The sequence below is a fragment of the Chiloscyllium plagiosum genome, chromosome 1 (genome assembly GCF_004010195.1).
Source record: "Chiloscyllium plagiosum isolate BGI_BamShark_2017 chromosome 1, ASM401019v2, whole genome shotgun sequence".
Classification (NCBI taxonomy): domain Eukaryota; kingdom Metazoa; phylum Chordata; class Chondrichthyes; order Orectolobiformes; family Hemiscylliidae; genus Chiloscyllium; species Chiloscyllium plagiosum.
Window position 1 is genome coordinate 52,340,433 of NC_057710.1, and position 22,688 is coordinate 52,363,120.

At 40.7% G+C, this 22,688-nt stretch overlaps 1 long non-coding RNA gene across 1 annotated transcript in view; it reads left to right on the forward strand.

Moving 5' to 3' along the window:
• Positions 1 to 22,688, forward strand: part of LOC122555382 — a 32,979-nt gene that overhangs the window by 2,970 nt on the left and 7,321 nt on the right. The window contains exon 2 of the long non-coding RNA XR_006313256.1: positions 12,360 to 12,442. This is a non-coding gene — a long non-coding RNA (uncharacterized LOC122555382). The remainder of the gene's footprint in view (positions 1 to 12,359; positions 12,443 to 22,688) is intronic.

Sequence of the window (22,688 nt, forward strand, 5' to 3'; positions counted from 1 at the left end):
GATGCTGCCTGACCTGCTGTGCTGTTCCAGCAATAAAGTTTCAACTTTGATCTCCAGCATCTGCAGACCTCACTTTCTCCCCAGAGAACAGCCAGGGAATTCCTAGAGGCATGGCATTCATCCACAAACTCCATCAACAAACACATCGACCTGGACCCAATATACCAACCACTACAGCGGACAGCTGAAACTGACAACCGGAAGCGCAGGGACTTGCCACTATAAACACCGGAGGAAACATCAAAGAAGCGCTTCGCAGGAGGCTCCCAAGCACTGATGGTGTCGCCTAGCCAGGGGACGAAACGTTTGCAACAAAAACTTCCAGCTCGGCGAACAGAACCACAACAACGAGCACCCGAGCTACAAATCTTCGCACAAACTTTGAATAGGTGTTAGATAGACTAGTCTTTAGTTCCAGGGTTTCCTGTCACTCTTTTTATATAGTGGTGTGATATCTGCAATGTTTCATTCTGAAGGAACTGTTCCTGAATTAAGAGAAGTTTAGAACTTTATATCTTTAGTATCTGCAGTACTCTCACCTACTTGCTTTAAAATCCTGTGATGAATACAATCTGAAGATGGTTGACAGGGTGGAAGAGGAATGCTTGGGCCTGCCGGCCCAGAACATAATTCCTATTGTGGTCAGAAAGTTGCGGGTATCTTGCCAATACCAACCCAAGCAAATATCTTCCCCTGTTGCACATCTCGTTACTTTGCAGGAGGAGATCCCACCCCAGCAGTGAGTTATTGTGTAAGCACTTCTTTTTAAATCGTTGTGAAGATGGTGTTGCACACTGAGGGAAAGGTGTCCAGTTGTGAGCAGTATTAAGAGAATAACATGTGCAATAAAGTGATTCATGGTGAAATATGATGCAGGTTCCTGCCTCAGGCAACTGTCTGTGTGGAGTTTGCACGTTGTCTCCATGTCTGCATAGGTTTCCTCAGGGTGCTCCGGTTTCCTCCCACAGTCCAAAAATGTGCAGGTTAGTTGAATTGGCCATGCTAAACTGCCCGTAGTGTTAGGTGAAGGGATAAATGCAAAGGAATGGGTCTGGGTGGGTTGCTCTTCGGAGGGTCGGTGTGGACTTGTTGGGCCGAACGGCCTGTTTCCACACTGTAAGCAATCTAATCTAATGGGGCAAGGGAGAAGATTGCTTCAGCAGGTAAATGTACTATTAGAATGTACAGTGTCTTGGCATCTGAGAACATATATATATTCAGCAGCGTGTGGAGCTCTGTGAGATAGGCAGTGCCCTGACATTGTTGAATACAGAGACACAACCCTGTGATGAAGAGGTTGTGGAATTGAATCCAATTACTGAGTGTTATTTTCAGCTAGATTTGCTTCCAGATGTGCTTCAGAATCAATGTCACCATCATCCTGCCTTTTGCATTACTGAAGGCTTTTCTTCACATCCTAGGAACCCCATCACAGAATCATATAATCCACAACATGGGATAAATTGCAGCCAAATGTTACCAAAAGGAACAAAAAGAAAATCCAGAGAGTAAAGAATTACCTCTCTTTGAAAGTTGAATTAATTCTTTAAATAGATGCTGGGCTCAGTGGAAATGTTATTATTTGATAAGGCAGGCTGCCTATCATTGCTGGAAACACATGAGCCACGCTCCAAGGAAATTGAAATAAGATACAACTGTAAAAATTGATTGGGTGTCTCACTGATGACTACTGCCCTGACATCTCCATTTGAAGACCAATCAAACTGATGCTTACCCACCCAATCTCTCAACCCTAGTGAAGTTGGGAATGAGTAACAACATATTTGTCTTCTAATAGACCAATGACATTACGTTTAATATACTGTTTAGAACAACACCCCAGTGGACTACGGCAAAATGGTTCAATGAATTTTGCTGTTGCAGTTTGTTTCCAAATAGTTTTCTTTAATGTTGAACAGGATGTACCACTTCATATGAAACAGCAGGGTGATAATGATAGGTGCGTACATTATTCGATTGGAATCCTGGCTGCACAAATTCTCGTTTCTCTGTAGCAAAATCCAAATCAAAGCCTGAACATCAAACAAGTGCTTATCTTGAATTGTACAGTATAATAGCAATAATGAAAACAGCCAGTAAAAGCACAGTACTCTGAATGCTGGAGATCCGAAATAAAAGCTAAAAGCACTGAAGAAACACAGCAGGTTTCGCAGCAATCATCGAGAGGGAAAGAGAGTTAATGTTTTTGTCCAACAAGACTCTTCTTTGGAACAGAAGGAGAATCGTTAATTTTGAAAGGCTAAATCTGTTTCTCTCTCCACAGATGCGGCCTGATGAAATAAAAATGGTGCTTTGTTACCATTTCTATTTTATTTTGAAAGAATTTCCGAAATGTTGGACGCTGAGCCCATGGTCTAAACAAAGTTGACAAAATACCAATTCTTTCAGCCTCCTATCCATGAATATACATAGTTAGTGAATACCTCTAGGATATTAGCTTGTGTTTGGATGTTCAAAGTGACCTTGTCTTCAGCACAGTTCTTAATGTTATACTATAGATATACATAGAATTATCCTATGAATAAGTGAAAAAACACGCTAAAGTACTACTGGGTTCTCATGCCTACTGAAAAACAAACCTTCCATTAATGCTGGAAATAGTACCAGATTTGTAGCTTTGGAGTGAGTTGTACATTGCAATGTGTGTGTGCATTAAAGCAATTCTGTGCGTTTTTGTTATTATCTGGAAATAAAGACGGCTTTCATTTCAAGGAAATCTGAGAACTCCAGTAGGAATCCTTTCCAGTACAAAACCCCAGGGCCTACTATTAACGTAAACCATCAATTATCAACAGGTCTCTGTAGGCACAGAATGACAAAAAAACAGATGTTTTTCAGATGGGAATAGCACATGATGTTCACACCTAACTTATGTCTTTGAGTGATAATTTTACCTGTCAAATGTTTACCTTAGGTTTAGCTTAACCTTTTATCTCCCAAACTCTCAAAACAAAAGAAGTAAAATGATACAAAAGTATTTACTCCAGTAGCTGCTCCAGGTATTTCTTTGATTAATTAATTAAAGAGATATCTTTGATTAAAAGGTTAATCCACAGAGTCCTGTATTCATTTGCTTTGGGAGTATAGAGAACCTGAGATGCTGTGAGATCAGAAAATCTCTTTATAGAGGAACCACAATTATTCAAAGGACACGGATGGAGAGTATTCCGTTCGGTTAATCGAATGCTGTATAATTGAATGCCGGATAACATAGTTTAGCCAAGCATCGGGACCTGTGATCTTGCCAGATAATCTGAAATTTGGATAATTGAATCTCAGATAATCAAGGTTCCTCTGTAAAGTCTTACTTCATAGAATCTCTAAAGAGATTGCTTAGTCTCTTCATTAACTGACCACAGTCAGTTCTGTTAATCTTGGTGAGTGTTTGCTGAATTACTGAATACCAAAGATTTCAACAAAACAGATGTTGCTGCCTCTTCCAAATGCTGCAATGTAGATGAAATGTAAAGAGATTACTTTACTTTATTACGCAATGCATTCTTATATTGGACACTGGTGAAGAGCATCACCTAACCCCTCTTAAAGATTTCAGTATTTCATCTTCACTTCTTCTCTTGGAAGTTTGTTCCAAATATTTATCTCTCTCTGTATATGGTTAAAGAATCCATTGAATTACCATGAAAATTGAGACTTCTAGCACATTAATTAATTTTTAAACAAAAGAACTGAGGCCACTTGGGACAAATAAAAGCTTGTTCTCAGTATTTCTTTGCATTGTCATATTCCTTTTAACTCATCAGGAATTTGAGAATACAGTATAAATAAGCCCAAGCCAAATTCAGAAGCAGATCTACCATGTGGCATCTGTTTATTTTTTTAAAAGCATGATATTATGCATAGATATTATCTTAATATTATTTGATCATTCCAGCAATGTAATAACACATACTAGGTCAAAAGAGATCATTGAAACACAGGGAGCAAAATCATTCTGACAAGGATAGCATGACTCACTTGGGAACTTTTCCCTATTGAATAAGACAAATAAGTCAGTGTTCAGAGAGGAGATTTTGGATAGCATCGGATTGCTGATAACAACTGGCCACATTGTGCAAGAGATGTGCTGAAATATGAATACTTGAGAGGTACTTGAAGTTAGGCCTTGAAGTTAGACCAAAGTAGATGTCTGCTGTTGGTTCCTAACTGACTGGTGAAATATAAAATAAATCATAGAATATAAAACAGGACAGCAGAGGAAGAGGCCCTTCAGCCTACCATGTCTGTGCCAATCATGGTGCCATTCTAAACTAAGCCCATCTGCCTGCACATGGTCTGTATCCCTTACCTCTTCATGTATCTGTCTAAATGCTTTTTAAATATTGCTATCATATCTGCTTCTAGTACCTACCTGACACCACATTCCATCCCCTGCATAAAAAATATACCTCCCGCATCTCCTTTAAACTTTTCTCCTCTCTCTTTAAACCTATGCTGCTAGTGTTTGATATTAAAAAAAAACCCTGCAGATTCTGAAAATCAGAAACAAAAACAGAAATTGCTGGAAAAGTTCAGCACTTCTGGTATCAACTGGAAAATAGATGCTGTTCTACTTAGATGAGATTAATTTTGGCTTGGGCACACTGCAGCCTTCAGGACTCAATATTCAGTTCAATTACTTTAGGGTCTGAGCACCTTCATATATGTCATTTCCCTAGCATCCAACACACCAGGTCATGTAATCATATGGACTGGCACCAAGGATGTGTAGGCTAGGTAGGTTAGCCATGGGCAATGTGTATTAAGAGAAAGTGTAGGCGGCTACGTCTGGGTAGAATACTCTTTGGGGATCAGTGTGTAATCGATGGGCTGAATGGCCTGCTTCAACACTGTAGGGATTCAATGGCTCTATGATTCTATACCACAAACCGATGTCAGCTACTAACAATCCCAATTAGCAGCTATTGATTCTCCCAGTTTGATCATCACCGATTCTTTTGTCTGCCCACCTACTATTTTCTCTAAAATATTCCTCCTCCCTACCCCACCCTATCTTCCACACTATATACCACCCTTTTCTGAGCTACAATCTGTCCTGAAGAAGGGCCACTGATCCCAAAATGTTAACTCTGCTATCTCTCCATTTGCCATTTCCACCCTTGAGAAAAGACCTCTACTATCAACCTTATTCACAGCTCTCATAATTTTATATGCATCTATCAGGTCACCCCTCAGCCCCTGTCACTCTAGCAAAAATAATTTAAGTGTCTCCAACTCTCATTATCGCTAAAACACTCCAATCCATGCAACAGCAAGTAAGCCCCTTTTGCACCTTTCTAAAGCCTCCACATCCTTCCTCTAGTGTGGCAACTAGAACTGCACACTACTCCAAATGTGGCCTAACTAAAGTGCTATTCAGCCAAAACATGACTTCCCAACATTTACATGATCCAACTGATGAAGACAAGTATTCCTTATGCCTTCTTTACCATCTTTTCCACTTCTGTTGCACTTCCAGGGAACTATGGATTTGCGCCCCATGATCTCTGGATATTAATGCTCCTAAGGATCCAATAATTTACTGTATAATGCATATCAATTTTGGGATGTTACATTAGGCTAATGGCCTTCAAATATGTCAGGGACAAAAATGTCATGAAGGAGTCTGGGAGGATTAGTTTGAGGTGAGGATGTTAAAGAAGAGAAGGAGGTCTTAGTGTAAGTTCGAGGATATCTCTACGTCATCTCCACTAATAAGTTGGCTGTTGCACTTTTCATACTGAAATTGGATTCAGACCCTAATCAAATAAGGGCAGACTTTACAAATTTTTTACCCATAGTTTCATACTCATATTTCTTCCTCAATCATTCTTTCTGCTCTGTGTTAAACGCAAACTCTCATATCAGTCACATGATCAGCAATGAGGTGAGTGCCCAATAACTCAGTCAATGTCACAACTGAATGATCATACCAAATAGCTGTCTTATTCCTGCTTAAGGTTGCCTCAGTATCAAATTAAGATTCTGATATTTATTGTAAAGACAAGATGCAAACTTGTTTTTGGTAGAGTATGTGCTTTACCAGTTCTGATGAAGACTGTACCTTCAATGTGCAAACATTCATTTATGTTTAACAATTGCTGAATCGTCAAATACATGCAGTCAAATTTCCTTGGCAGCTTTGCTGGAGTCTCACCCAAGTTACTGCAAGAATCCAGCAAAATAGATTGGGCAAAGGCCACATATGTGAGAGGAAGTCAGGGGCATCTATGCTGGGAATTTCTGCATTCCTGTCTAATGATGGAAATTGAAACACTGAGTGAGGTTAGGTGAATTGGTGTCTGGAAGGATGCAAGCAGACCTCACAGCTCCCTTCTTTTCAATACTTATTTTTTTCCATGTCTGTTATTCATCCATGGGATTTGGGCATCCCAGCATTTATGGTCCACCCTAATTGTCCAAAGGGAGTATTGGAATCAATCACATTGTTGTGGGCTTTGAGTCATATGTGGTGTAGGCCAGATTAGAAGGGCAGATTTTCCTCTAAAGGACATTATGGAGCCAGCTGAGTTATTTTTCAAACAACAATAGCTATCTGGTCATCATTATTTGTTTATTGAACTAAAATTGCATGTTCAAATTCAAACTCATGTCATCAGATTATATTACTAGTCAAATGACATTACCACTCTGTCATCTCCTTCCCAGAATGTATGAACTCTATGAGGGACTTGGATATCCAATGGTGGCTAAGCATCATAGCCTAAGGATACAGCACCACATAAGATATTTTAATACTGTAATTTTGTCCAACTTCCATAATTTTGACAAGCACTGCATGTTTTTTTCCTTATGTGATTTTCTGTTAATTTGTTACGGTTTGTCTGGAGTTCTTAGGCTATGATTGAAATTCAGCACAAATGTGAATCTTTAACATAATCCACATATGTGCATTTTCAGCATCCATTTGGGTCAACCCATGAGAGGTTTGATTTGGAATCAAATAACCTGGGAGTGTTTATATGCAGTGTTATTAACATTTTATGGTGGTCAAAGGCTGCTTAGACTAAGCTTTAATCTTTGAAATAAAACTGTCTTTTGGAATACTGCGTTCAATTCTAGTCTTCCTGCTATAGGAAAGATGTTGTTAAATTTAAAAGAGTTCAGAAAAGATTTAAAAAGATGTTTCTGGGATTGAGCTATACAGAGAGGCTGGGGTTGTTCTTCCTGGAGCATTGGAGACTTATAGAGGTTTATAAAATCATGAGGGGCATTGATAGGGTGAATAGCAAAGGTCTTTTTCCAACAGGTAGTCCAAAACTAGAGGGCATAGGTTTAAAGTGAGAGGGGAAATGTTTAAAAGTGACCTGAGGGGCAACTTTTTCACACAGACAGTGGTGTGCATACAGAACAAGCTGCCAGAGGAAGTAGTGGAGGCTGGTACAGTTACAACATTAATAAGGCATCTGGATGGGTACATAAATAGGAAGAATTTAGACAGATATGGACCAAATGCTGACAAATAAAACTAGATCTGTTTAGGATACTTGGTCGGCTTGGACAAGTTGGACTGAAGGGCCTGTTTCCATGCTGTGTACTCTATGACTGTATGACTCTGTCAATTTTGTTTTCAGAACTGAGTTTTTGCAATATCAATCCTTCAGGTTCCTTTTATCTTTTTGTGCAGCCTAATATTTTTCATCAAATGAATTTGTTTTCTGCCACTGTTCCTTTGCTTCTTCTGGTATGTCATCAAAACATTAAACAAAGCCCATTTCCAATAACTGTTCATGAGGAACATTGATCACCAAAGGAAATTACATCTGACCCTGACCTTATGCGTGGTTTTAGTTAACCCTCCTAAACATAAGTTATGGATACCATTATGGCCTCTCTTCATAAAATGCGAGAAAAATGCATTCCTTTTTTCCGTAAATTGTGAAATGGGATCTTTCTGTGTACATAGGACACTATTTCAATGACACATGCTCAGGAAAAAAATGACAAAATATCAAGAAAATGAACAAAAAGGCAGCCAGGACACTAGAAAAAATAATGTGGATTGTTATTGTACCAGTTTTCCAATCTCCAAACCATAAGATCATAAGATACAGGAGCAGAATTAGGCCACTCAGCCACATCAAGTCTGCTCTGTCATTCGCTCATGGCTAAAACATTCTTTTACTTCATTCTCCTGGCCCCCTTACACCTCCCCCCCTCCCCCCCCCCCCCCCCCCCCCCACAAACCCCACAATCATTGAACTTATCTATCTCTGACTTAAATACATTCAATGAGTTGGTCTCAACAGGCCTCTGCATCAATGAATTCTGGGCACTCACAACCCTCTGGCTGAAGAAATTTGTGCTCATCTCATTTCTAACGGGTCATTCCCTTCATTCTGATGGTGTGCCCTTGGGTCCGAGTCTCTCCTACTTGTGAAAACATCCTTTCTACATCCACTCTATCCTCACAATATTCTGTAAGTTTCAATGAGATCCCCCCCCCCCCCCCCCCCCCCCCACTTCATCCTTCTAAATGCCATCAAATACAGATCCAGAGTTTTCAAACACTCCCATGATCATTCTTGGTAAACTCCTCTGGATTCCTGCAACACCAGCATACCATTCCTTAGAAACGGGGCTAAAAACTGTTCACAATATTCCAAATGCAGCCTGACCAGAGCCTTGTATGGCCTCAGCCATCTTGAAATGAATGCTAACATTGCATTTGCCTTTCTAACTGTCAACTGAACCTGCATGTTAACCTTAAGAGAATTGTGAACTAGCACTCTTAGGTCCATTTGTCCTTCAGATTTTTGAAGCCTTTCCATATTTAGAAAATAGTCTTTGCCCCTATTCTTTCGATCAAAGTGCTTTACCTCACACTTTCTCATGTTGTACTCCATCTGCAGTTTTTTTGCCCAGTTGCCTAGCCTGTCTAAGTCCTTCTGCAATTTGCCTGTTTCTCAATATGAGCTGTTCCTCCACCCATCTTTGTATCACTTGCAAAGGTAGCACCAATGCTCTCAGTTCCTTCGTCCAGATTGTCAATTTTAACATATGATGTACAACACCCCTCCAATCCCAAACTTTCTAGAATCACATTAACCAGTAGGTCTTTTGTGATAGGAATGATCATTTTAAACTGATGTGCTAAATGAAGATTCAGTAACGTTTCTCCTTGTGGCACCATACCTGAAATAATGAGGTACAATGTGATGTTCAGGTGCTTGAGGTTGTGAACCAGCGAGAAGTCCATCAGTTCCACTGAGAAAATGACTCATTCTGAAATCTCATTAACATTGGGCCATCTAGTTCCAAGCAAAAAATGAGATCCCTTAGGGGAGCCCTTTGGGTTTGTGATGCTGCAATATCATCCAGTTCCTGGTTATGATATTTTGGGGAGTATGCACTGTTCGTGTGCAGTTAGATGTGATGGGGAGGGGGGAATGGGTATTGGAATGGCAATGGCATGGGTGTATAAAATCTCAATATAAAGTCCTCAAAAGTAGTATTCAGTCCTTTCTGGTCCCATAGCTATCTACATTAGTCCTCCCCTTCCTCTGGACTGCTCATGTGCCCAGCACATGGTGCAAAATTACAGTTGTGAAATAGCACTGACTTCTCTTGAAGTTATTATCCACTGATTAGGTGTGCATTGGTTTCTAGTGTTTACGTAGATCACCCATCTCAAGGACAGTGTCAGAGTGACAATTACCCTAGCAATTTAGTGAAGGGTACTAACTAATATTCAATTTCAAGAATATTGCCATTTTGTTTTCCTGGAGGGAGAGAGGGAAGTGAGAGAAAACAACATCTCCTCCCAATAATAGAAAAAAGAAAAATTGTTTTACTTTGCCAGCTTAAAAGAAACATCGCAGCTACATAGTTGAAAATAATAAAGGACTAATGAAAATTCAGTTGAATTCTAAGATAAACTGTTTATACATTTACTGATGAGATATTCACAGCTGCTGAACAGCACATTCCTTGTTCCTGCAAGTGAAGACATAGAGTTACAGTGATTTAATTCTGTTCTGTAACATGACCCTTAACAAGTTTTTCCACTAAAGAGAACATGGGCCAATGTCTATCTTGATCCACACATCATTTGAAGTGTTGCCAGCTGTGCCTATGCCTAAATTAAACTGGCAGCTCTGGTCATAATGTCTAGAAAAGTTAAACTGTATTCCCAAGAACTGCATTCTTTGGATGAAATGTCACTTTTTCATTACATGTAGAAACAATTAATGTTAATTTTCCATGGAAGCAATAATTAAAACATATAATTTCAGTTTTTGAAAAGTCTGAAATGTTTCAGAGATGCAAAGTTTCATTTTGTGGTATGTTATGCATGCGTGCAACAGACTGTAATTTATGTATTTTTAAAACTGGGAACAAATAATGTGAGACGTGTTGCATTTCCCATTTGACTGGATGAGTATAATCACAGTGAGAAAAGACAGAAGGGAATTTTGTATAAAGATTCTGGATTACCATCTAACCTAAAACTTAATTCTCAGGCAGTTCTAAAACAGCCTTTACATCATTTTATTTAATTTTACTATCAGGGTGGGTGTGCAGATTGGCAATGATAGTTGGATTTATTGCCATCAAAGTAAGTCTGGTTATTTTTACTTCTAAATATTTGTCATAGTGGTTAAGTGGAATGCATGTGACCATCTGCCTTCTCTAACATGTTTTGTAGATTTCCATCCAATTTCCCAAATAAAGAATAATCTAAGCAATGGCAATCAAGTGATGGGGCCATACTCAACTCCACATTGCCTGGTTATGCCTGATGTCCTAGTTGCAACAATCAAAAGAGTTAGTCATCATCATGGCTATCTCTTGGGGTCGAGGATGATGGTCTCCGTTCCGCTGATTTATTTATGGGCTCTCAGGTGGCTTATGAGGTCAATCTTGGCTTTGAAAGTTCTTTAGCATTCAGGATAAGTAGTTTCCGATGGTAGGTCAGGCTTTGGTTGTTGCTGCCTTGTTTTCCGTTTTCTTCTCTTTTCTTCTAGCTCTGCACATTTTTTACAAACCCATCGACTCCTACAGCTTCCTGGATTACACCGCTTCCCACCCTACCTCCTGTAAAAATGCCATCCCCTATTCCCAATTCCTCCACCGTATCTGCTCCCAGGATACCAGTTCCACCAGAGAACACACCAGATGGCTTCCTTCTTTAGAGACCGCAATTTCCCTTCCCACGTGGTTAAAGATGCGCTCCAACACACCTCATCCACATCCCTGCACCTCCGCCCTCAAACCCCACCCCTCCAACCATAACAAGGACAGAACGCTCCCAGGTCCTCACTTTCCACCCTATCAACCTTCGCATAAACTGCATCATCCGCCGACATTTCTGCCACCTCCAAACGGACCCCACCACCAGGGATATATTTCCCTCCCCATCCCTTTCCACTTTCTGCAAAGACCGTTCCCTCCGTGACTACCTGGTCAGGTCCACGCCCCCCAACAACCTACCCTCCCCTCCTGGCACCTTCCCCTGCCACTGCAGGAATTGCAAAACCTGCGCCCACACCTCCTCCCTCACCTCCATCCAAGGCCCCAAAGGAGTCTTCCACATCCATCAAAGTTTCACCTGCACATCCACCAATGTCATTTATTGTATCCATTGCTGCCGATGTGGTCTCCTCTACATTGGGGAGACTGGACGCATCCTCGCAGAGTGCTTTAGGGAACAGCTTGTGGACACTCGCACCAATCAAACCCACTGTCCCATGACCCAACATTTCAACTCCTCCTCCCACTCTTCCAAGGACATGCAGGTCCTGGGCCTCCTCCACTGCCGGTCCCTCACTACCCAACACCTGGAGGAAGAACACCTCATCTTCCTCCTCGGAACACTTCAACCCCAGGGCATCAATGTGGACTTCACCAGTTTCCTCATTTCCCCTCCCCTCACCTTATCCCAGTTCCAACTTCCAGCTCAGCATCATCCTCATGACCTGTCCTACCTGTCAATTTCCCATCCCAACTATCTGCTCCACCCTCCTCTCTGACTTATCACCTCCATCCCCACCCCTATACACCTATTGTACTCTTTGTTACCTTCTCCCCAGCCCCCACCACCCCCTCCCCTCCCCACTTATCTCTCCACTCTGGAGGTTCCCTGCCTCCATTCCTGTTAAGGGCTTTTGCCCGAAACGTCGGTTTACCTGCTCCTTGGATGCTGCCTGACCTGCTGTGCTTTTCCAAAACCACTCTAATCTAAACTCAGGTTTCCAGCATCTGCAGTCCTCCCTTTTGCCAAAAATAGCTTTAATTGCATTAGAGAAGCGTCGAATGTCGTTGATGTCCACTAGTTGTTGGATTTCCTGAGCTTTCTTCTTCCACCATTGGTTTTTCAGATTTCAGAAGCTCCTCTGGCCTGCAGCCTGGCATTCCTGACAGTGTTTCCTTTTAAGTAGCCGATTGGTGGTCATCTTGTAAGGTGATGAAAGCTTTTCTCTTTTCATCGATAAGTTGTTGGAGTAGTTTGTCGTTATCATCAAACTAATCCTGATATTTTTTCATCTTGAACCCAATTGTTTCTTTGCAGGAGGTGATGATAGTGTTCTTCAATTGATTCCACTGTTCTTCTATGGATGGTGGGACTTGTTGAGGCAGTTGTTCTTGAAGATTTTGTTGAAACGTCTGTACCTGGTTGTTGTCTTGGAGGATGTTAACATTGAATTTCTTGATAGTGTTCCGATGTTGGTGTTTCCTTTTGGGCTGAATCTTGATTCTCATGGTGGATGAGATGAGTCAATGGTCTGTTCAGCACTCGTTGGCACCAGTAGCAGCTCTTGTTATCAGTACATCTTGTTGGTCCTGAGATCATACGATTATGTTGTCGATGAGGTGCCAGTGTTTGGAGCATGGATGCTGCCAGGAGACTTTATGCCTGTTTTTCTGGTGAAATAGGGTGTTTGTAATCACCAGATTGTGTTCAACATATTTGGTGAGGAAGAGTGTTCCATTGTCATTGACCTTGTCAACTCCTTCCCTGCCTATTAGTCAAGGCCAGAGCCTATGATCTTTTCCAACGCTGGCACTGAAGTCTCCCAAGAGAATGGTCTTGTCATTGTTGGGAACAGAGAAAAGGACATTGTCAAGTTGGGCCTGGAAGTTCTCCTTTAATTCATCTTCAGCATCCAAAGTTGGAGCATAGGTGCTGATGATGACGGCATGTTGGTTCTTGCCGAGCTGGATCCATAGAGTCATGAGACGTTTATTGATTCCCAGAGGTTTCTCTGTTAGCTTCTGAAGTAGGCTGTTTCAGATGGCAAAACCTACTCCATGGACCCTCAGTTGTTCAGGTCAAGTCCTTTCCAGAAAATGGTACATTGACCTTAGTCTTCCTTTAGTTGTCCTTCTCCAGCTCTGCAGCTCTCACTCAGAGCAGCGATGTGAAAGTTGAAATTTTGGAGTTCTCGGTGTGACATAGCTGTTCCTTTAACAAGGTTAGATTGTCCTTAGTTTTTTTCAGAAAGGTTGTAAACGGCACAGGTTCCTAAAAGTCTGAAGTTGGATGGTGGTCTGAGTGGAAGGTGTTAGTGTCTTTTATTCCATGTGTTGATTTGGTTGGTGTAAACATTGGTTGGAATAGCAACAGTCACCAACAGTTTTCTGGGGGTGGAAGAAGTGACCTTGGGGGTTAAGGACAAGCTGCCGGAATTAGTCGGCAAGTTGAAGTGGAGCTGCCTCATTCCGTGAAGACTGAAGACATAATTACAGCAATAGCTCAGCATTTATATTTGCTGGAAAGCCCATCAAAATCTTTAGACGTGGCTAAAGTTCAATTGAAAATGAAGCAGTTTAAGTTAGAGAAAAAAGACAAGGAACGGGCAACAGAAATGAAACAGTTTGAATAGACAAGGAACGGGCAACAGAAATGAAACAGTTTGAATTATGATTAAAATCAGAAGAGAGAAAAAAAGAGTGTGACCATCAGAAATTGGCACTAAGACAGGAAGCTAAGCTTAAAAGGATGGAGATGAAGGCTGAAGGTAAGCTTAGTGAGGAAGAGAGTGAGGGTGAGCAAACCCATGGTAGCCAAAGGCCTGGTGAGAAACTGTTTAAATATATTCAAGTATTGCCCAAAATTGATGAGAAGGAAGTAGAAGCCTTTTTCACCTCATTTGAAAAAGTGCTGAACAAATGTGGTGGCCAGTGACCATGTGGGTTTTGTTGATCCAAACAAAACTTGTAGGGAGAGCTAGTGCGGTATTCGCATCACTATCAGAGGAGGTATCTGGGGTGTATGAGGAGGTGAAGAAAGCCATCTTAAGTGCATATGAGCTTGTACCAGAAGCCTACAGACAACGTTTCAGGAATCTAAGGAGGGACCCTGGTAAAACCTACATTGAGTTTGATCAAACAAAGTAATTTTGACAGGTAGATAAGAGCATTCAAAATAGAGCAAATCTGTGATGCTCTTAGGGAGATCTTTGTTTTGGAGGAGTTCAAACATTTGCTTCCTGAGGTAATGAGAACTCATATATGGAAGAGCAGAGAGTTCAAACAGCAAGATTAGCAGCTGAAATGGCTGATGGTTATGAGTTGGTTCATAAATCAAAGTTTGGCTTCCAGAATCAATTTCCGTCCATGAGGGATAGAAATTGGAGAAAAGAGAAATCCATGCATGGAAAGCGAAAGGTAGATCTCGGTGAAGATTATAAGGATAACTTACCACAGGGTAAAAGGGAAACCCTTGAAGGGGACAGAGAAGTTAAAAAGCTCCGGTGTTCTCACTACAAAAGTAGGCCACAGAAAATCACAGTGTTGGTGGGTGAGAGAAAGCTCTGGGAAACCAGATGTAGGAAAATGGGATAAGCCAGTCAATTTTATTAGATTGATAACAGAAAGCACAGTGGAGGCTAGAAAGCTGCGCCAGAATGTAAAAGCTGGTCGGAGGCTGGTTAAAGAGGAAGTGCCAGATCTTATTAAATGATATACCTGCGAAGGTAAAGTTTATTCGCGTAGGTCAGGAGCAGCAGGTAATGAGGTTACAATATTAAGAGACACAGGATCCACTCAGCCTGTGATGCTGAAAGATGAGGAGGTATGTACTTCTGAAGGACTATTGCCAGAAAAGATACTAGTAACGGGAATTCACAGTGAGAGAAAAAGCACTCAATTATGTAAAATGAGGTTAGAGTATCCAGAGAAGAGTGGAGAAGTCATGGTAAGAGTACTGGACAAACTCTCAGCTCCAGGAATACAATTTGTCCTTGCTAACAATATAGCTGGTTCACAGGTTGGAGTGCTGCCTACTGTGGTTAAAAAACCAGTGAAAACTCAGGCAACTGAACAACTACAGGACACATATGTTGAAAATTTTCCTTACTGTGTGGTAACAAGGTCACAAAGTCACCAACTGAATCAGGAAAGATCAAAGAGTACAGATAAGAACGTTGAAGTGGAATTAGCAGAGACCCTGTTTGATCGGATGGTTGAGACAAGCAGGAGCAAATAGATGACAATACAGACATGTTTAGCTCAGATAATTTAATTGAGTTACAGCAGAAAAATGAAAATTTAAAGCAGTTATATCAAAAGGCACACATAGCATTCAGGGGTACATTTGGATTCTTTTTCTATTACCTTAAAAATGATGTCTTAATGAGGAAATAAAGACCATCACATATTCAGGCAGATGAGAAATGGGCAGAAATTCATCAAATCATATCTTTTTATAGAATCTCTACAGTGTGGAAACAGACCCTTTGGCCCAACAAGTCCACATCAACCCTCCAAAGAGTAACCCACCCAGACCCATTCCCCTACGCTATATTTACCCTCCCCCGATGTACCTACCCTACACATCCCTGAATGCTCTGGGCAATTTAACATGGCCAACTCGCCTAAGCTGCACATCTTTTGGATTGTAGGAGAAAACGGAGCACCCAAAGGAAACCTATGCAGACACAGGGAGAATGTGAAAGCTCCACACAGACAATCACCCAAGGTTGGAATTGAACCCGGTCCCTGGCGCTATGAAGTAGCAGTGCTAACCACTGAGCCACTGTGCTACCCCAGTGGAATACAGAAAGGAAGTGTTGCGAGTGGCTCATGAACTACCACTTGGGGGTCATTTAGGAGTGAGGAAAACACAAGCTAAAATACAAAAACATTTTTACTGGCCTGGACTGCACAAGGATGTAGTTGAATTTTGCCAGACGTGTCATACATGTCAGGTAATTGGAAAACCACAGGCGGCAACAATAACTGCACAGTTAATATGTATTCTTGCATTTGAGGAACCTTTTACAAGATTCTTAATTGACTGCGTAGCTCCCTTAGCTCAAACAAAAAGTGGGAACCAGAGGCCGTTCCATTACAGAATATCACAGCTCAAAGAATTGGTAGATAAGGACTACCCTCAGAGATACAATCAGATCAAGGGTCAAACTTCACATCAGAATTATTCAAGCAAGTTATGGACAGCTTCGGAATAAAACAATCAAATCCAATGCATTTGAGCGCTAGAAAGGTGGCATCAGACATTAAAGACCATGTTGAGGGCTTATTGTCAAGACTATCTAGATAATTTTGTGCTTTTTCAGATTGACCAAATTCAGTCCATTTGAGAGGACAGTTAAAATGATTAAGGAGAAATTAGTACGTCAGACTTCAGAGACCACATAATTGGACTATGTGCCAAATTTTAGGGAACGAGCAAATAGAACTGGAGAGTTGGCTAGACAGCATTTAAAAGTATCACAATGAAACAGGAAGCAGAGAAAAAAATCAAAAATTCACAATTTTGCTATCAGGGATAAGGTATTACTATTACTTCCAGTGATAGGTGAACCTTTAAGAGCAAGGTTTAGTGGACTTTCTCAAATCGAAAGGAAATTGAAGGAGGTGAACTACTTGATAGGGACTCCAGAGAGAAAGAAATCTCAGAGTGTGTAATGTGAATATGCTCAAAAGGCATTTTAACAGGGAAGGAAAGCGAGAGGAGAATGTGTTACTGATTACAGCACAGGGGGAAGAACCAAGTACAAAGCTTCTGAATTAAACATGCCTCAAATTAAATTGGACAATGAGGAAGTTGTCAAAAATTGGAATACATTATTGACTTGCCTTCCAGAGGAAAATTGACCTGAAAGAGTTATTACTGTCACATCGGGAGAAATGTGGAAATAAGCTGAGCCGAAATAACCTAATTATGCATGATGTAGATGTGGGAGATGCTGTTCTGATTAAGCAACATCTTTATAGGCATAACCCTCTAAAATTGCAGCAGGTTCAAAAGGATGAATGCATGCACTAAGACAACATAACTGAAGTGAGTTACAGTGACTGAAGCTCACCCATAGTATTGGCACCAAAACCAAATGGTACCCAAGGGCTTTGTGTGGACTATTGTAAAGTCAATACAATTACAAACACTGATGCATATCTGATTCCATGGTTGTAAGATGTGTCGAGAAGGTGGGACAAGCAACTTACATTTCTAAGTTGGACTTGCTCAGAGGAAACCGGCAGTTACCTTTGTCAAAAACAGCAAAGACAATTTAGGCTTTCATAACACCAAATGGACTTTATCAGTTTAAAGTCATGCAATTTGGTATGAAAAATACATGTGCCGCATTTCAGAGACTTACCAATAAAGTCATTGCCAGATTAGTGAACTGTGTCATTTATATAGATGATCTGCTGATTTTTAGTCATACATGGAAGAAACATTTACAACATTATCAGACTTGTTCGATCGACTTCGGAAGGCAGGTTTGGTGATAAACCTGGCTAAACGTGAACTTGTCAAAGCCCCTGTCACCTTCCTAGGCCGTGTTATTGGACGTAGACAAATGGTCCGATAGGATGCAAAAACAAAGATAATTGGGGAGTTTCCCATATATCCACAATAACAGCAGGATTATGGTTCCTGGGATTGAGTGGATTTTATTGGAAATTTGTACCAAATTATAGCAGTGTGGCTGCTCCACTCATTGAATTGCTAAAGGAAGGCAAGACGTTTCAGTGAACACCGGACTGTCAGAAGGCATTTGATAGCTTGAAAGCTGTCAAGATTAGAGTGGTGTTGGAAAAGCACAGCAAGTCAGGCAGCAGCTGAGGAGCAGGAGAATCGATGTTTCGGGGAAAAGCCCTTCATCAGGAATCATTCTGATGAAGGGCTTTTGCCCGAAATGTTGATTTTTCCTGCTCCTCGGATGCTGCCTGACTTGTTGTGCTTTTCCAACATCACTCTAATTTTGACTCTAATCTCCAGCATCTGCAGTTCCCACTTCGCCGAGCCTGAAAGCTATGTTAACCACAGCCCCAGTATTAGACACACCTAATTACGCAAAACCGTTCAAGGTGGCTATCGATGCAAGTGATATGTGTGTTGGTACTGTACTCTTGCAAGAAGATGACAAGATGATAGAAAGAACTATCAGGTATTTCTCCAGGCAGTTGAACATTCATCAGCAGAAATAATCAATGGTTGAGAAGGAGAGCTTAGTTTGGTGCAGGCATTACAACATTTCAGCATTTATGTTACCAGTAACGTATCTGAAACAATCATATAACTGATCATAAGCCATTGAAGTTTGTGGAGAAATTTAGAGACAAAAATGCCAGACTTTAGATGGAACTTGTTGTTACAGCCATTCAATTTGAAAATTGTGCAGGTGGCAGAACGAGAAAACGTGATTGCTGACGCATTATTGAGACTTGAGTGAGAAATGGAAGTGTTCAGTGGCAGGAGTACAACAGATTGAAATAGAATGTAGTTGTACATGTTTGCATGTTTATAGTCAATATAATGCATATCTGCATTTTAGAGCATTAAAGAATTTTTTTTTAAAATGAAGCCATCTTTGGATATTGATGGTTCATTTTTAAGGGGGAGGTATAATAGAACGGTTCATTTAACAAGGTTAGGTTGTCCTTGGAGTTTCTCCAGGGATGTTGTAAATGACACAGGTTCCAAAACGTCTGAGGTTGGTTGGATTTTAGGGCCAATTTGTTTACAGCTAACAGATACTGCCTTAAGCAGAAGGCTTTCAAGTTTTAAGGGAATAAACTTGAAAGGGGAATGGCCAGTTTGACTTTTATGCAGCAGTGTGTGCATGTGTGTGTGTGTGTGAAAAAAGGCTGCTGGACCATTCCTCTCCCTCTCTCTTTCTTTTTGACTTGTGTTTCATTTTACATTTTGTACCAAGGGTGGATTATAGTGATTGTTCAAGTATTTTGGAAGAGCATCATTAAGTTGGGGTACTGTGTTGGGTTTTTGGATAGGATAGGTTATTTGGTATTCTATTTTCTGTTCATTGTGTTTCATTCAGTAATCTTGTAAATAAGTGCTTTGTTTCTGTTTCTACCTATTCACACAGGTAACAACATTAATTTGGATCTTATCTCAAGCCAGCATCCTGCTGAAGACCACTGATTGAGCATTGTAGGATTTTTCTTTTTGTATTGAATACTGAGCCAGCCAGTGGTCTATTAAGTCGAGAGGGAACATGTCATGGGGATTGAAGGAGGGTGGCAATAGCCTACAGTGTTCTTGTGAACTCTTGGAGCATAACTACTCCTTTTGATCTCTGATGAAAGCAAGAAAGAAGTTGTGGCCATGATTTTAAATTACCATATGCAATAAATAAGATAGGCGCATCGGTCATTTCAGCCATTAGCTGTAGTCAGCATCTCATACAGGTTGTAGAAGTCAAATTTCAGGAATCCTGGAGAAGGGCTTTTGCCTGAAACATTGATTTTCCTGCTCCCGGTCATTTCAGCCATTAGCTGTAGTCAGCATCTCATACAGGTTGTAGAAGTCAAATTTCAGGAATCCTGGAGAAGGGCTTTTGCCTGAAACATCAATTTTCCTGCTCCTTGGATGCTGCCTGACCTGCTGTGCTTTTCCAGCACCACTCTGATCTAAACTCTGGTTTCCAGCATCTGCTGTCCTCACTTTTGCCTACCTAAAAATCCAGCTATGTATAATAATAGCACATTCCTGTAATGAAAAATATGTTTCTGCATTAAAATTAAATTGATGTTACTGCATGCATGCTGCACCCTAAATGAAACAGTCCTCTATTTTGTATGCAGTGCCCAAAGCTGCAGGCTCTATTTCACCATCTATTAAAGGTTCAATTTCACATTTCCCCAATCACAGTTATCTTTGGATACTTTGGTGTGGAAAATTGCAGAATGGTGGGTCTCCTGAGTCTGCTCCTTGATCTCATGCAATTGTTTATGTATAGGTCCAACATGCGTAAGATCACTGAAGTGGAATTTTTTTAAGACTGCTTGGGGTTGCTTCTGGTTAACCAACAAATACTCGAACCTACTGTTCACTATTATACTTCATGAGGAATGATATGAAGGTCCTGTTTTGATGGTGTGCAATAATAGAAGCTTGGGGATTTGTGTTTACAAACTATTGAAGATAGCAGGCAAGTTGACAAAATGGTTAAGAAAGCATACAAGATGCCTCAAAATTGAAGAGAGGAATAGCAATTAAAACCAACTAGTTATTCTGAACTTCTACCAGACTCTTGTTCAGCAGTTGCTGGAGTTTTGCATACAATTCTGGGCACCCCATATCAATGCCATGGAGACAATGTAGTGAAGGTTTGGCAAGATAATATTGGGGACATCAGCAATACAATGAGATTCAAAAAGCTGGACATTTTCTTTTTGTTTTATTTGCTTATCTGACCTGGGCATTGTTGGCTGGCCAACATTTATTGCCCATCTCTAGTTGTCCTTGAGAAGGCAGTGATGAGCTGCCTTCTTGAACCACCACAGTCCACATTCTGTAGGTTGACCTATCCTGTCCTTAAGGAGTGACTTCCAGGATTTTGATGCAGTGACAGTGAAAAGTGACAATATATTTCCAAATCAGGATGGTGAGTGGCTTGGAGGGGAATTTGCAGGTAGTGGCATTCACAGGTATCTGCTGCCCTTGTCCTTCTAGATAGAAGTGGTTGTGCCTTTGGAAGGTGTTATCTATTGCACTTTGTTCACCTCGGAACAGAGACAGATTTCAATAAATATGAAGCTGTGCCTCTGAGCTAAGCTGTGATGTCACTGTGTCCTCAGTCATTGTGTTAATGCTCTACAAAGAAGTTGGACCTTGTTTGACAAAGAAAATGCTTCTCTGTCACCTAACCATCACATTCAGTCTATGAATAAGTATTGATTAACAGTAACTTGCGAGTTTGGCCTGAGCTTGAATGAAAACCACGTAAAATCCTTAAAAGGATACAAAATGATACAGTAATGGTGGCATCAATTTAAAGAAGTCAGTGTTTTTCTCAGGTAAATCTGCACAACTAGAGACAAGTTTGAAACACGAGACCTGAAGATCGTCAGAAGATTCCTCAAATGTGGTGACCTTGTAGTGTACCTGAATTGAGGTGAAGCTGTTGAAGAGTTTTCTGTAGTGAGGTAAAATGGTTGAAGAATTAGCTGAAGTGAGGTAATGGCATATATTGTTGGAAGTGAAGGTCTCCAATTTTCTTTTGCAGTCTAAAGAAGAATTAAGGTTGGAGCAAGCGGTTCAGCATTCTAGGTAGGTTTACGAAGAGCAAGTAAATGAGATATGATTCTATGCAATTCTGAGGCTCAGTCTGAGCCTATAGTTTGACAAGTTTTGCAGTGGTAGCAGTAGGGAGTCAGAAGGTAAACTAAGCAACAGACTGTCCAGCAGGGGGCATCCAATGCTTTCACAGTGGCAGATATGGCCGCTTTCAGCAGTTAAATGGTTTAAGATCTCCACAAAAGTAAATTAAGTCAATAGGCTCCAGTGTGAAACAGAGTTCAGCAAAGTGAACAAGTGGAACAAGAACCAATATGGCAATCACATACTTCCTCGGTCAAATGAATGTTGTTGACCCTGTAGTAGAAGATGATCCAGACAAGAATTATTGGTCAGTCAATTTGAAAGACAGGAATTGTGATGTCGAACTTTTTCTTGATTCTGGATTAACAAAACTGGTCTGACACTATAAACTTTCGCCAATCAAAAATAAAGGCATGCCCCTTCAGTCATGGGTGTTTTTGAAGTCATGCTTACCTAAAGCTTTCAAAATTGATAAGGGACCTCCTTGATTTTGCCCAATTCAGTACATGTCCTTGTTGACTTGCTGAGCAAATGTCCATCTATGTGTTCTCCCTGGGTAAATGATACTCCATATTAATGTGATGGCTGCACTCCATTCTGTGAAGAAATGCTGTGGCTGAATGATATTTACAAATCAACACAGGAATTAGGAGCAGATGTAGGCCAATCGTTCATTTCAGCCATTTCCATAATTTGATAAAAGCTGCTGAGCTGCTTACTCTAATTCCTGCCCTGCACCATTTCCCTACTTATCAAGAATATTTCTATCTCTGCTTTAAGAATGGTCAAAGACTATTTCCACCCTTCAGGAAGAAATTTCAAAAGATTCACAACAGTTTGTGAGAAAAAAAAACATCTCTGCCTTAAATGGGTGACCTGTTGTTTTCAAACAATGTCCCCTTGTTCTAACTTCTCTTACAAGAAGAAACATTCTTTCCAAATGGATCCTGTTAAGTCCTCTCAGGTTTTTGTATGTTCAATGACCTTATTGTTCCAAACTCCAGCAGATGTAAAGCTAACCTGTCCAATCTTTCCTTTTAATCAACCCACCTAAGTATTAGGCAAAAGTGAGGACTGGAGGTGCTGGAAACCAGAGTTTAGATCAGAGAGG